Below are 13,089 nucleotides of genomic sequence, written 5' to 3' on the forward strand. Positions count from 1 at the left end.
CTGCACCAGCTTTGTTGCCCTTCTCTGGACACACTCGAGTCATTCAATGTCCTTTTTGTGGTGAAGGGCCCAAAACTCCTTGGGGAGTTACATCTACTCCAACCCTTTGGGTAGAGGCAGCCATAACCCCAAAGCAAACAATGAACAACCATCAGATCTGAAGTCCCAGAGCACCATCACACAACAGCACTTTGAAAATCTCGGTCCTTCCTCACACACATGATAAAGGGAGGCTCCCTTTTTATTTCTGTTTCAGAAGATCTGGACTCACAGGGTTGGCTGACTGCAAAACTTGACTGCTTTTTCCCAGCATGTCAATAAATCAAAGTGCTCGGGGTATTTCTTGGAATCCAGAAGCCAGCAGAGGCGATAGGAAGAGTCGCCTCTTTATCTTACTGCTTCTCCGGAGGCAGTGAATGCTCAGTTATCATGCCCACAACACTGATGATAACATTTTCATCCAAGCTGCGTTTTCTTTGCCCATACAAATTTGAACAGCAAAGTCACTGCTACTCTCTTAGTTTTTGTCACTTTCTGCTGAGAGCAGAACATGAGCTCCTTCTCAAAACCACGTACTCCTAAGTTCTGGCACTGATCGCTTTTGCTATGTAAAGGGAACCCTCTCTCTAAAAATCAAAGTCTTTCTTACGAAGTGATGAGCCTGCAGGCGAGCCTCCCAGCTGCCAGAAGCCGTTGCTCCCCACCCAGCAGGTACCAAGTACTCCTCCAACAGCAACTCCAAAAGAAAACCAGACCTCAGGGATGTCCAGGGACCGACCCAGAATTTACAGGGGTGCAGTTAGGTTCATACATCTGTGCAAGCTGCCACGAAGTCGGCAGGGTCAGAGGTGGCTCCTTCTGAAACTGGACAGGTTTCAAAGGGACGTGAGCTGTCAGAAGAGGCAATCGCTGGGAACGCCTCCAGCTCCAGCCCCAAGCTGCAAACTAAAGTACTTCCTTTTGTTAGAGCATATGGCCAAATCCTGAGTCCTACACTCGTTTTAATGCCAAGAGTGACTATTAGTTTGGCATCCTACACAGCAAAGAAGCCAGCAGGAGTTTTGCCCAATGGAGAAGAGGGGTGAAAACAGGTGATTTATCCCACTGCCATTTCAGCTTGTTCTGCATTTCCTGGCCACCTTCGTGTCCCTGGATTAGCCCAGCCTTTGCTGTTCTTTGCTCTTGCCTTATATATGCCAGTATATAAGTCAATATATAGCTTTATATTGCAGGCTACAAAAAACTGCATTAAAAGTACTTTGTAACCCAAAGCATTTTTTGATGACAAACTGTTTGCAGCAAATTCTAGGTACACTGATATTGTAGAGTAATGTAATTGCAATCACCTGGTAGAATATTTTCCTATAGCTCCTTTATGAATATCAGTGCCTGTCCTATACTCTCTCTCAGACTTAAGCCACCGAAATTATACTGACCGAAACAACCTGCATTTATATACTGATGTGTTCCTGCATTCGAGAGATTTACCAAGTGCTAAATACAAGGTTTCTCACTATAGTCAAAATCAAATTCAAATTCCAGCTGCCTCTCTGCTAATATGCAGCAAAGGTTTAGCAGCACAAAGCTGTGTTTGTAGAATCAGACACCGAAGATGATTAAATTAAACTGAAAGGGGAATTGGTACAAGCCTGAAATTAGTTTGCTGAAGATACCAGCATTCATTTCCTTCCTCTGACAGACAGAGCCACCTCGTGACCTTTAGTGATCAGAGCAAACAAGATCGCAGCTTTGCCAAGACTGCCCTCCCCTCATTCCCCAACAGCACACGGACTTAAAAACCAGCTTCAGCCTGTGCTGCGCAGGGTAGGGGGACTGCAGGCTGCTCAAACCAGTGTGGCAGTTTTGGAGAGACCCCCCACGTGGGCTGTGATCCATCTCCTCCCTCTCAGCAGGATGGTCCCCAGCAGACCAGGCACTTGTTGGGACCTGAAGAACAACTCTTGGGCTTGGTGGTCTGTTTTCAAAGCAAAAGATTGGCCACTGTCTGGGAAGAGACGCTGATTTGAGCAAGATGGAAAAACCACAGAGGTGGCCGCAGTTGACAGGGTGCATTGATGAGACCTTGAGTGCAGGCAGGAGCAGGAAGACATCCCAGGGACAGGCAGGCGGTTACTTCCTCGGCATTGATAAACTTGCTCTTTTAAAGCAGTACTGAAATTCCCAATGTAAAAAAATTCCTCACTATAACTATAGCAAGAAAGATGAAGGGATTTAAAGCACATGGCAGCAACAAAAAGTTGTTCATCTTCTCTCTCCCACTCTTCCCCATTAGCTGTTATTGTTGGGCATTATCTCCTCTGAGCACCCTGTATGCTACAACTACGCTGATGGCCACGTGCGAGAGATGGAAAACAACCCACTGCAAACAGGGATTTCTCTTGGCTATTACGTACACGCACAGAGGTTTGCCAAGACACCTTGTTCTCTCCCTGCAGCCCTTCTCCTGATACCGTCCTGGGTCTCCTCTGAGCACAGATGGAGAACAGCACCAGGTTGTTTGCCGTTCTTGCTTCGCTAACGTCAGCCAACCTGATTTAGAAACCAGACTGAGCCCTCTGATTCTATTTGGTACACGGTACAAACCAGTGCTGGTCCCCAGAGACTTGCACGCAGTTCAATTTTCAACAACAGCAAGGATTTTCACCCTTTAAGAGGCTAGGGTTAACACAGGTCCTTGGCAACATTTAAATTGAAAGGATGAATTGTAGGAGCAGGCATCCCAGAGCAGTAGCAAAAAAGCCACTATCCAAATTCAATTCAATACAACATGGACCAGGAGGGAGGGGAAAAAAGGTCGGCAACCCCACAGTTGTGAAGGTCTGCCAACGCGGAGCATGTGGCACCTCAGTCCAGCGATGTCCAAGCACGGGAGAGGGTGTCCTGCTGATGAAGCATCCTCTGCCAGACGGTACCTGGGGTGTTCCTCTGCCACACTCCATGGGTAGATGTGCCCACACTGTTTTGGCAGAGCAGAGTGCCCCAAGACTGGGCACCGACGGCACGCTAACAGAAATCACCCTCTGCATCAGTGCGGCTGAGCAGGTGCAACAGAGGGAGAGGAGAAAACACTGACCCTCAATTCAGCAAGGAATGGCAAAGGGAGAGTTCAAGGAGCAGATCTTCGGAGATATTTATTTAATTCCTTTTGAAATCAGGCAATGAATGCCTTAAAAAGGATCTGGGCTGAAACAGTTTGTCCAGTGCAAAGTCACACTGGAAATTTTTAGAAAAGCGGGATAGCTCCCTACCCTTCTGCAGTCTGTTTTGGTGACTTAAGCAAAAGGGCATCAGGCTCTTGGTAGCTCTGGCATTACATAAGCTTTCCTCTTCACTGTGCTGTTTATATGTACTTTGTCAGTGATGTCTCTCTCAGATGATGGATTCATACGGAAGAAGGAGAGGGCTTTAAACTGAACCATCCCCAGCCAGGAGGGCATCATGGGGATGACAAAGACCTGGAAGAGGAGCATCCAGTGGGTCTGAAAACTGAAAGCGAAGGCTCTATACAAAGGGGGCTGATTTGACTGTAGGAGATGATCAAATTGGACTTGAAAGCCAAGAACGACTGACAAGCCACACTTGCAAGGCTGGGGTAGAGCAGCACCAGCCCCGTCACAGGGCAGCATGCTGAGGGGGGCTTCAATATTGCCCAAAGGGAACTTTTATAAAGAGCAACCAAGAAGGCAACGTGCAGCAGGGCCCAGAGTTCCACTTGCCAAGCCTGAGGTGGGTCGGCTGGCAATTGCCTGCATCTGCCTTGGCTGAGCCCAGCTGTCGCCACGGGGTGCAGGGCATGATCTGGGGAGCATCGAGCATGCCACCACGTCTGTGGAAGATGCAAAAAAAGATGCAAGGTTTGCTGCCAGAAAATCCTGTCTGAATAAATAATGCAGTTTTAAATTTGAAATGGTGAACCTGTCAGGGAGCTGATCCTCCCTTGGTTTGAGGCAACTGCCTCCTGCCAGATAAACACACTGAGTTCATGTGCCGCTGCAGCGATACCTGAGGCCTGTTGGAAAAGCCAATATGGTCCATCTCTCCTGCAGGGTCTCCCAGGGGGAATATGCTTTGGCCCCGATAAATGCTTCACTTGTGCTATATCTGTACAGAAATCCCACAGTTTAGGGATTGGGTTTCAAATAAATAAACAAGAAAGAAGTCACACCTTGCTGAAAAGGTTGGGTTTGGCAGGCTCGAGGAAAAGCAGAGCACGGTCCTGCTCCCTGACAGCACGAGCCACCGTAAGTACAAAATGAGGGCCACACCACCACAAACCCTGGTTTCAAGATTTCTCACACAACTGATGCAGTAACTGTGGGTTTCCTCACGTGGCTGAAGGCCAGCATGCCTCTGGGCAGCATGGGGATGGCCCTACACCAGCTAGTTTCTGTCAAACGATGAGCATCTCCTTTTCTTCTTCTGGCTAAAGGATGACTCAGTTTGTTATGGCAGGAGCCTTGCCAGAGCAATATCAAAGGCACTTGTAAAAAAAACAAACCAAAAAATTCCCCTCATCATTTGTCACCTGCCCCAGCCGTGTTTTACATGTTTCTCACTTGTGGGAAACCACCCATGACGTGAACAAAGAAATGCTCTTTGTAACGTCTTCTTTTCTGTGGATTTTGTGTTTTCAAGTGCCAGAGTACATCTAAGACACAGGCCTGGGAAAAGGAGCTGCAAACAAAGGTGAGGACCAACTGCGGGGTTGGCAGTGCCACTCTGCCCTCTCTTGCCGGGCTCCCCAGCAGATGCTAATCTGGCGGGCTGTGATTACTCTCTCCAGGATCTTTAAATCCAGGCTTTGGGGATTAAGGAGTCCCCCCTTCCCAAATGAGGGAATCCTCCCTTAATCCAATCCTGCTGGCACAACACCACCAGGGAAGAAACAGCTTTTTCTGAGGAGCTTCATCCTGGCTTTTTGTATTTCAAAGCCTTTTGGGAACACCATGTCCAACTGCCTGTAGCTTGAGAGTCTTTCAGCTTCATGTCAGACTCTGGTTACACATCACGTTTTATAGCCAAGCCCCCCCTTCACCTCCTGCTTGGTGCTGTCGTGGGGTTATCTTGGGTCTCCCACCCCAGGTACAAGCCCCATAAGCCTTTCTGAGCCCCACTGCCCCAACTACTCTGGGGACATCTCCTCCACAAAGGATGGAGCCTTTTGGGTTTATTGTCACTTCTCAAGGCCCAACAGCTGAAGCAAATAGAAACAAGAAACGAGGAAAAGTGCTAAACCACAGTTAATCTTTAACCAGCACAAGAAAGATAGGGTACTACTTGTCTTTATTCTGCAATCGCATCTCGGAGGCCTTCACCAGTTTTAACCTGCGTTTCAATGGCAGCCAAACCCTGCACAAAGCAAGGACGTTTGTTTCTGTATTTGTAATCTTCCCCCTGAGTCCTCCAGTGCTCCACTGCTTTTCTGCCTCTGATTGCAACAACCCCCTTCCATCTGCGGGTGCTTTTGCCGGGTAACCTGTGGGCACCGACACCACCCACGCTCTGAGTTCCATCCACAGCAAGGAGCACGTCCCAGTCCCCAGTCCCCACCTGGGCTCATCCGCAGGCCCTTGCTCACTCATCTCAACTTTTCACTCTATTTTTGGGTTGACAGAACTGGCTGAAGGGGTCCCCCATGCTGCCTGCGCCAGTCCTGTTTCATGGGACAACTGATGGGGGAAAGAATAATCGACAGTGTAAAGCTGTGTCACCCTCAACCTGGGAATTCACTCCCCCAGCTCCCAGGATCACGTGGCTCCAAGAAATACAGACAGATTCTGTATGTAAAAAGTGAAAAAAAAAAAAAGTTCAAGACCTATATAAGACTGTTTATGGCCTACATAAGACAGGGAAAAAAACCTAAATCTTCATACATCTAAAACCTAAAAAGAAACATCCTGTCTTCCAACATCAGCTATTAAAAGCATCCTGAAATATAACCTGCTTTCATCATTTTGGGGTCTGATTTGTGAGGGCTGGACCACGACACAGCACTTTTGCTGTCTCAGGAGCTCCCTCCAGCGTGGCGAGAGGCAGCTCTGGCTCGTCCCGCACTCCTGGGCTCTCACACCCGCAGCAGATTTGGCCGCTGCCCTTCTCGGCCCCTGGCTGTTACAGGTGCAGAAGGCAGAGGAGGGCTCAGCGGATACTCCAGGTCCCCCCGACCGTATTGATTTAAGCCCCTTGTTAGCAGTGGCGAGCACCAGCTCTGGGGCAGAGCACCCTCCATCTCGCTGATTTATACCCTCTTCATCCGCTGCCGCAAGGATGATTTTTCTTTTTAATCCGTTTTCGGTCTGGTGTGCTCCAGCTTAGCGAGAGCTTTGCTGGGGGAAGGGAGGCTTGATTTGATTTGTGCCAGAGCCAGGAACAAAGAGGCAGAAAGCAATTGCTCTCCCCACTGCTCGAAGCCCGCACGGGGAAGGGACCATAGCACCAGCCAACTTTTCCTCCCCGTGCCCCTTTATTTTCCCAAGGCTTTGCCCATCTCTGTTCGCACGTGGCACTAACAAGCGTTGGGAGGCAGCAGCGTTGCTTTAAGCTTTGAAATGCTGTTCACAGAAAGAAATGTTCATCCTGAGAGGCTCATTGTCATGGCAACGAGAGATCCCCCCCTCTTACAAGGGTACCGCTGCCGGAGAGGCGATGTGCGACGTGGCTTTTCCTGGGGGATTTCGCCCCGCTGAGGGCAGGTATGGTGGCAGCCCATGGCAGGAGGCGGACGGAGGCAACAGGAGTTCTCCAAGGAGCATCTCTAGGGCAGGACGTCTCCATCATACCACAGACCCAAAGAAAGGATGGGGATGGCTGAAGTTTTGCTAGCTCTGACATCAGTGCCTAGCAAAGGGGGTATAATGGCAGCTACACCTTTGGATAATCCTGGGTAATACTGGATGACTTTAAAGAGTTACTTGGATTGATAATATTTTTCTCTGAATTACGTTTTCGTCTAGCCCACGCTGCCCAGGCATAGTGATGCTGCATTACTTGCACACTCTGGCACAGGTAAACCCTGTGCTAGGAGATCTTAGCAGTGCCATAAAATTAACACATTTTCTCTTCCAGTCAACAGCGGAGAACCAAGGCAGGGCTGGTTTGGTTATTTAGCTTGCACAGAAAGTCTGTGGAGCCCTGTAGAGGTTGCAGGCTACAAAGGTACAATTTTACAAAGTAAAATTTTGGAGAGCTCAAACATTTCTGACTACTAAGACTAAGAGGCCATCTGCTAGGACTTTTTTCCCCCCTGCTGTGATGACAATAAGCAAGCAAACATGATTATCACCTTCTACAGCAAGTGCTTCTCCCTGCTGCCACATGCTGAGGTGTTCATCAGAGCAACCCAGACCTCAATAGTCATGAGGTGGGAGTGTGAAAAGCATTACAGAAGAGTGTGAGCACTGTGGCTGCCACCATGAATGCCACCCGCTGCCCCCAGGTACTGCTCAAGAGAACCCCAAAGTGCATCCATTAAGATGGTATTACTTATTAGCGCTTCAGTACCTGGAGGACTTGTCTCTCCAGAGCACAGGGTGACAAGGGTACAGTTTTGCTGATTTACAGTGACATGTAGGTGTTCTTGAGAAGCTCACGCAGAGGAAAGCCATCATATAGAGCATGCACAGACAGCAATCCTTGCTCTTGGGAGCTTCCAGCTCAAAAATCAGGTAATGTTCATGAGGAAGCCAGACATGGATCTAGAAGCAAGTTGGGAGCAAATGCTAGAGCAACATTCTGCCTGGAAAACACTATTAATACTGTATTAATACACAAATACCCCTGGAAATATCAAACATTAATCAGTCACAATTTAAAGTCTACCGTGGCCAATTCTAAATAACCCCCATGGAGAACATAAAGCAAGAGGCATCTACTTCCTCCATCTAGTCTTCTTGGCAATGATAGTCAATTTTTCCTGGCCACCAGCTTTCAGCTGGAGCAGGATCCCCCATTCCCAGAGCTGCTCAAGCCCAGCAGTCAGCAAGAGCCAAGGTGACAAATTCTGGATGAATTAGAGAACAGCCATCGTGTCCCATAGGTTTTGGATAACAGAAGCACACCTGACCCAATATAGACACCAAAAGTCCTTTTCTTTTGGTAAACCATTCAAAATTAACATGTCTTTTACTTTAGTGGACAGGCTGCTGTTGTCTTCTCTTCACTGTGGAAATCTTTGCAATGCCACTCCTGTGTCAGCAGCAGGAAAGGAAGAGCCACACGTTCTGCTCTTGGCTTGTTTTCTATCACAATGTGTATCATCGAACAAGTGCTGAAATGCTGCCCATTTCACATAGAATTATTGCCTGTAGTAAGATTTCAGTAACTGTGAATGAGAGCAGGATTTAGCCCACACAGTAGAAGTAATAGATGGTCCCTACAATTAAAAATTAAGTGCACGTCCATTGGTTTACCCACAGTATTACAAAATAATTAGGCTGGCATAATATGTCTTAGTCTCTATGAATTTAATATCCCAGAAATCATTTAAAGTCTTTTTGGTGTTACCTGCTTTGTGAAAGGCTGTGTTTCTCTTGCAATTCAGTGCTAATGCAATGCCAATTTAGTAAAATCCGGTGAGGTATGCATTGCATGCTAAAGTACAATTATTTTTTTTTTCTGTTTCCCAGGTGAACAATTTTCAGGTTTAGACCAGTTATTTTTCCATATGGCTCCTCAGATTTACTTGCCTAAAGAATTTCTTTTGAAAAGCCATTAAGATGCTGTAAGCAAGAGGGGGAGCTTTCAGGAAGACTGAAGAGAAAGTTTTCAAGAACACTTAAAGCACCACAGAAAGTCAACATGAATTTCCTTGGTCTCCGCTCCAAGGCTATTCAATACAGTGCCACTGTGAATGGTTAACCTTTACTGAATGTATCTGATTTCTGCCTTTACGAAGCCAGCCTTTAAGAATCCTGCCTCAAGAAGGAAAAAATAAAGGGGCATCTGATAAGCCTCTGGCACTGGAGCTTGCTGAAGTACAAGGAACTTGCAGAAGATACAGAATCTTCTTCCTTTGCTGGTTTAGCTTTGAATGAACAAGTTAATCTGGAGTTGGAAAAACAGGGCACTTATTTCCAGTAAATAAAATGAGAGACAAGGCAGAGCGCTGCAGGTTATAAAATGAGAAGAACATGGAGACCATAAAGCAGTTCAATTCACTGGCTTCAAGTAACATTTCCTTTACTTGATAAACCAGCACTGAATGCAAAACATGCTCTGATAAGCCTGGTTTTTGCTTACGTATCCAGCACACTTAATAGTATTTCATTCAACTGAAGTCCACTTTTTTGCATGTTTAATTGCGTTCTTGTTTCTACCCAAGAGCTGTTTGACTCAAGTTGCCAGGAAAACAAAATCAAAACAGAACACCCAACCCAATTAAATCTTATAGTTAGAGCATCAGACAATGAAAAATCAACATGAATAAACACCTACTCAGTGCTAATTGCTTACACGTACGCGATATATCCTAATATTTAATGGGAAGACTATATTTAATTACAGATGGACACATTTGAAAGGTTAACAAATGAAAAAACAGGTTTTTCAGTAGACTATTGGCACATTCAGCCGAAGAATCTTGGTTTAATTTCACTGACAACTGAGTAACTCCCCTGTGAAGTCCACTTGCTTACAAATCCACTGATGAAATGGAGCCTTGTGCATCTAGGTCATTTTGTGAAGCTCGCTGAGGCTGTTGGAGAGCTGTGTTCAAAAATCAACAAATTGTGGAATGTGTTGAATTACGTAGTGGAGTGCATCCACTGGTTAAATCCTAGGCAAAGGGCTGGAAAACGAAATCATAGTGCAGTGATTTTGCCTGGTTTTCAGGCATAAATGTCATCAAGAAATTTTGGATCACACCTAAAAAAATCTTTAGGGAACATAAGAAATGCTAGAAGAGCCAAGAGAGCCTGGTTGCTTCCCTGTCTCTGCTCACACTTTGTACACGTTACTAAGACTGGCCTTAACAAGTGTCCACTTATGTAATGGCTTCTCTGTGAGCTGCTGTAATTATCTGCTTTCACTGATGCTCAGCTCAATACTAGCTGAGGTAAGTAGGAAAGGCACAAATTAACAGCTCAGTACTTATTAAAATAAAGGCTTTGAGGTGCATCTCCAGGAGAGCAACCAAGAATTAACTGGGGACAGAGTCTGAATTCATTCTGCCTTTCTACACTATGACTAAGGCCCGGAAGGACTGAGATACATCGGCTCGTGAAGAAGCTTACCTTGCTGTCCCCTCTGTAGTGTTACAAAGCACGGACACAGCCTGGTCTGGGCTACACCATCTTGCTAAAGCACAGCCTCGCTGCCAGGTGGGGTCAATAGGAGGGTCAGGAAGGACTCAGGTTTTCCTGGCTCTGTCCTGCCAACAGCTCTGGCTCTCTTAATCCCCTGTGGCCCATCCCTGCCCTGACAAGCTCCTGCAGCTTGTGCTACTGTAACTCCAAGCTTCCTCTTGAAATTTCTGCAATTAAAGCATCTGGTTGCAGGCTGCAGTAGAGGCTGTATGGGCTGCAGTACTTTGGGACGCTCTGCACTAGAGGCTGCTTGCTCCCAGCCCAGCTGTATCAGTCCTCTCTAATATTTCCATAGCACCAAGCCAGCTGGGTTACCTCAAAATCCATGGGGGTGTGAAGTGGCTGGTGCTTTCTCTGAAATCCTTGATGTAGGCCAGGTCTAATATATTTTGATATCAATAGGAGCCTACACACTGACTTGTACATACTTAAGTTAAGTGCTGTGTATTTAGATTTTTCAACCAGGACAACTAAGGGCTTCGTTATTCTGTGCTCATTAACACTGATGGGATTTGGGCATCCAGATTGTTTGGGTAACTTTGGAAATGTCAGCCATAAAGCATAATATAGTCATGTACAGCATACGTGTCCTTTTCTTTGCTGGGATGTAGCAGGAGCTATTTCTGGTTATAAAAACCAGTTATCGGTGAAAACAGCCTACACCCCAAAGCAATGATGAGACAGTGGAATTTATTCCATCGCATAGACCTGTTGATTAAAACCATCATTCATATCACTGAAAAATGAACTGCCATAGAGACAAACTACCCTGGAGCTTGCTCTTTCATTCTATAGTAATCATTTCACACAACATAATTATCTTGAAAAGTTGCTGATGACAAGGCTAAAATACAAAAATATTCAAGAGTATCTCCATGAACAGTTTGTTGATGTGCTTGCTAAATTTTCAGCACATACAGAGGTTGGGAGAGGTCTTTGCTTGTCTACATTAACATTTGCATTTGCTGTTCATAAGAAAATATGGGCTTGATCATGTTAATTGCAGCTCTTTCATCTTTCTGCTTCAAGCTGTATTATAACTGACCTAGCTTAAATACGCAGTGCTAAAGGGAACCAGAAGCAGAGGGATACACATGCCCTAATCCTGTCTATCATCTTATGTGATGTTCCACAAGATGCCTTCCAATTTGGGCTGCAAGGCAGCTAAGTCACGAAAGCCTGAGCTCTCTTATCTAAAGACAGCGCTGAGTTAGGTCTAGTAATCTGGGAAGAAAAGGGACATGGGGACATATTTAAGTGTCATTCTCCTGTGAATGGCACGCTTTCACATGAAAAGCAAAGCTTGTGATAGATTCTGGGGGCACTGACAATGCCCACAGACATTGTACCCCAGCTGCATGTCTGTAGCAGTTAAGGTCCGAATCACAAGGCACAGAGACAGCTACTGTGGTTTACAGTTAACGGCATAATCACAGAATCTCGGACTCATTCAGGTTGGAAAAGACCCTTGGGATCATCGAGTCCAACCATCAGCCCTACTCTACAAAGTTCTCCCCTACACCATATCCCCCAACATCTCATCCAAACGACCCTTAAACACATCCAGGGATGGTGACTCCACCCCCTCCCTGGGCAGCCTATTCCACTGTCTGACCACTCTTTCTCTGAAAATTTTTTTCCTAATGTCCAGTCTGAACCTCCCCTGTTGCAGTTTAAAGCCATTCCCTCTTGTTCTGTCACTAATTACCTGTGAGAAGAGACCAGCACCAACCTCTCTACAATGTCCTGTCAGGTAGTTGTAGAGAGTGATGAGGTCTCCCCTCAGCCTTCTCCTCCTCAAACTAAACAGTCCCAGCTCCTTCAATCGCTCCTCACAGGATTTATTCTCCAGGCCCTTTACCAGCTTCGTTGCCCTCCTCTGCACTCGCTCCAGCACCTCGAGATCTCTCTCGTATTGAGGTGCCCAAAACTGGACACAATACTCCAGGTGTGGCCTCACCAGTGCAGAGCACAGGGGGACTATCACCTCCCTACTTCTGCTGGTCACACTATTGCGGTTACAAGTCAGGATGCCGTTGGCTTTCTTGGCCTCCTGGGCACACTGCTGGCTCATGTTCAGCTGCTTGTCAGTTAGAAACCCCAGATCCTTTTCTTCCAGACAGCTCCAGCCACACCTCCCCAAGCCTGTAGCCATGCAGGGGGTTGTTGTGGCCCAAGGGCAGGACCTGGCACTTGGCCTTGTTGAAGCTCATCCTGTTAACGTTGGCCCACCGATCCAATAATATTGTGGCATAACATCATACACCCTCTGAACAGGCAGGGCAGGGAAGGTTTGCTTTGAAGGAAAGTCAGGTAACAGAAAGAAGTCCAGCTGCTCACTCTGGCTGCAGTGCAATGAAAGACATCCTGGAAACTACCCAGGTCACTCTCCCTTGGGCATAAGGTGCAAAAGTCCAAACCTGATGCACTGCATCTCCAAGTGCTGCAGAGCCTCGCAGCCCAGATGGAAGAAGTCTTCTGTCCCTGTCTCTCCTTTGAAGAGAATATTTTCCGTTCCTACTGCTACCAAGAATTTTTATTTCTTGAAAACGCTATCAGCCGTCACACACTGTGCATTAGAGAGGTTAATAAAGTGAAGCAGGCCTGGTGATAACCAGGCAGGGTAGCTGGATGGATTTGCTCGGGGTGCTGCAGAGCTGGAGGAAAGGCAGCTGCTGACAGCCCCGGCCTGGAGCCAGCTACGGCATGAGGCAGAGGCGCCGGCTGAGCAAAGCCCGTTGGCTGTACACCGAGGGGAGCAGATTCG

Source organism: Strix aluco, chromosome 3 (genome assembly GCF_031877795.1).
Source record: "Strix aluco isolate bStrAlu1 chromosome 3, bStrAlu1.hap1, whole genome shotgun sequence".
NCBI classification, from domain to species: Eukaryota; Metazoa; Chordata; class Aves; order Strigiformes; family Strigidae; genus Strix; species Strix aluco.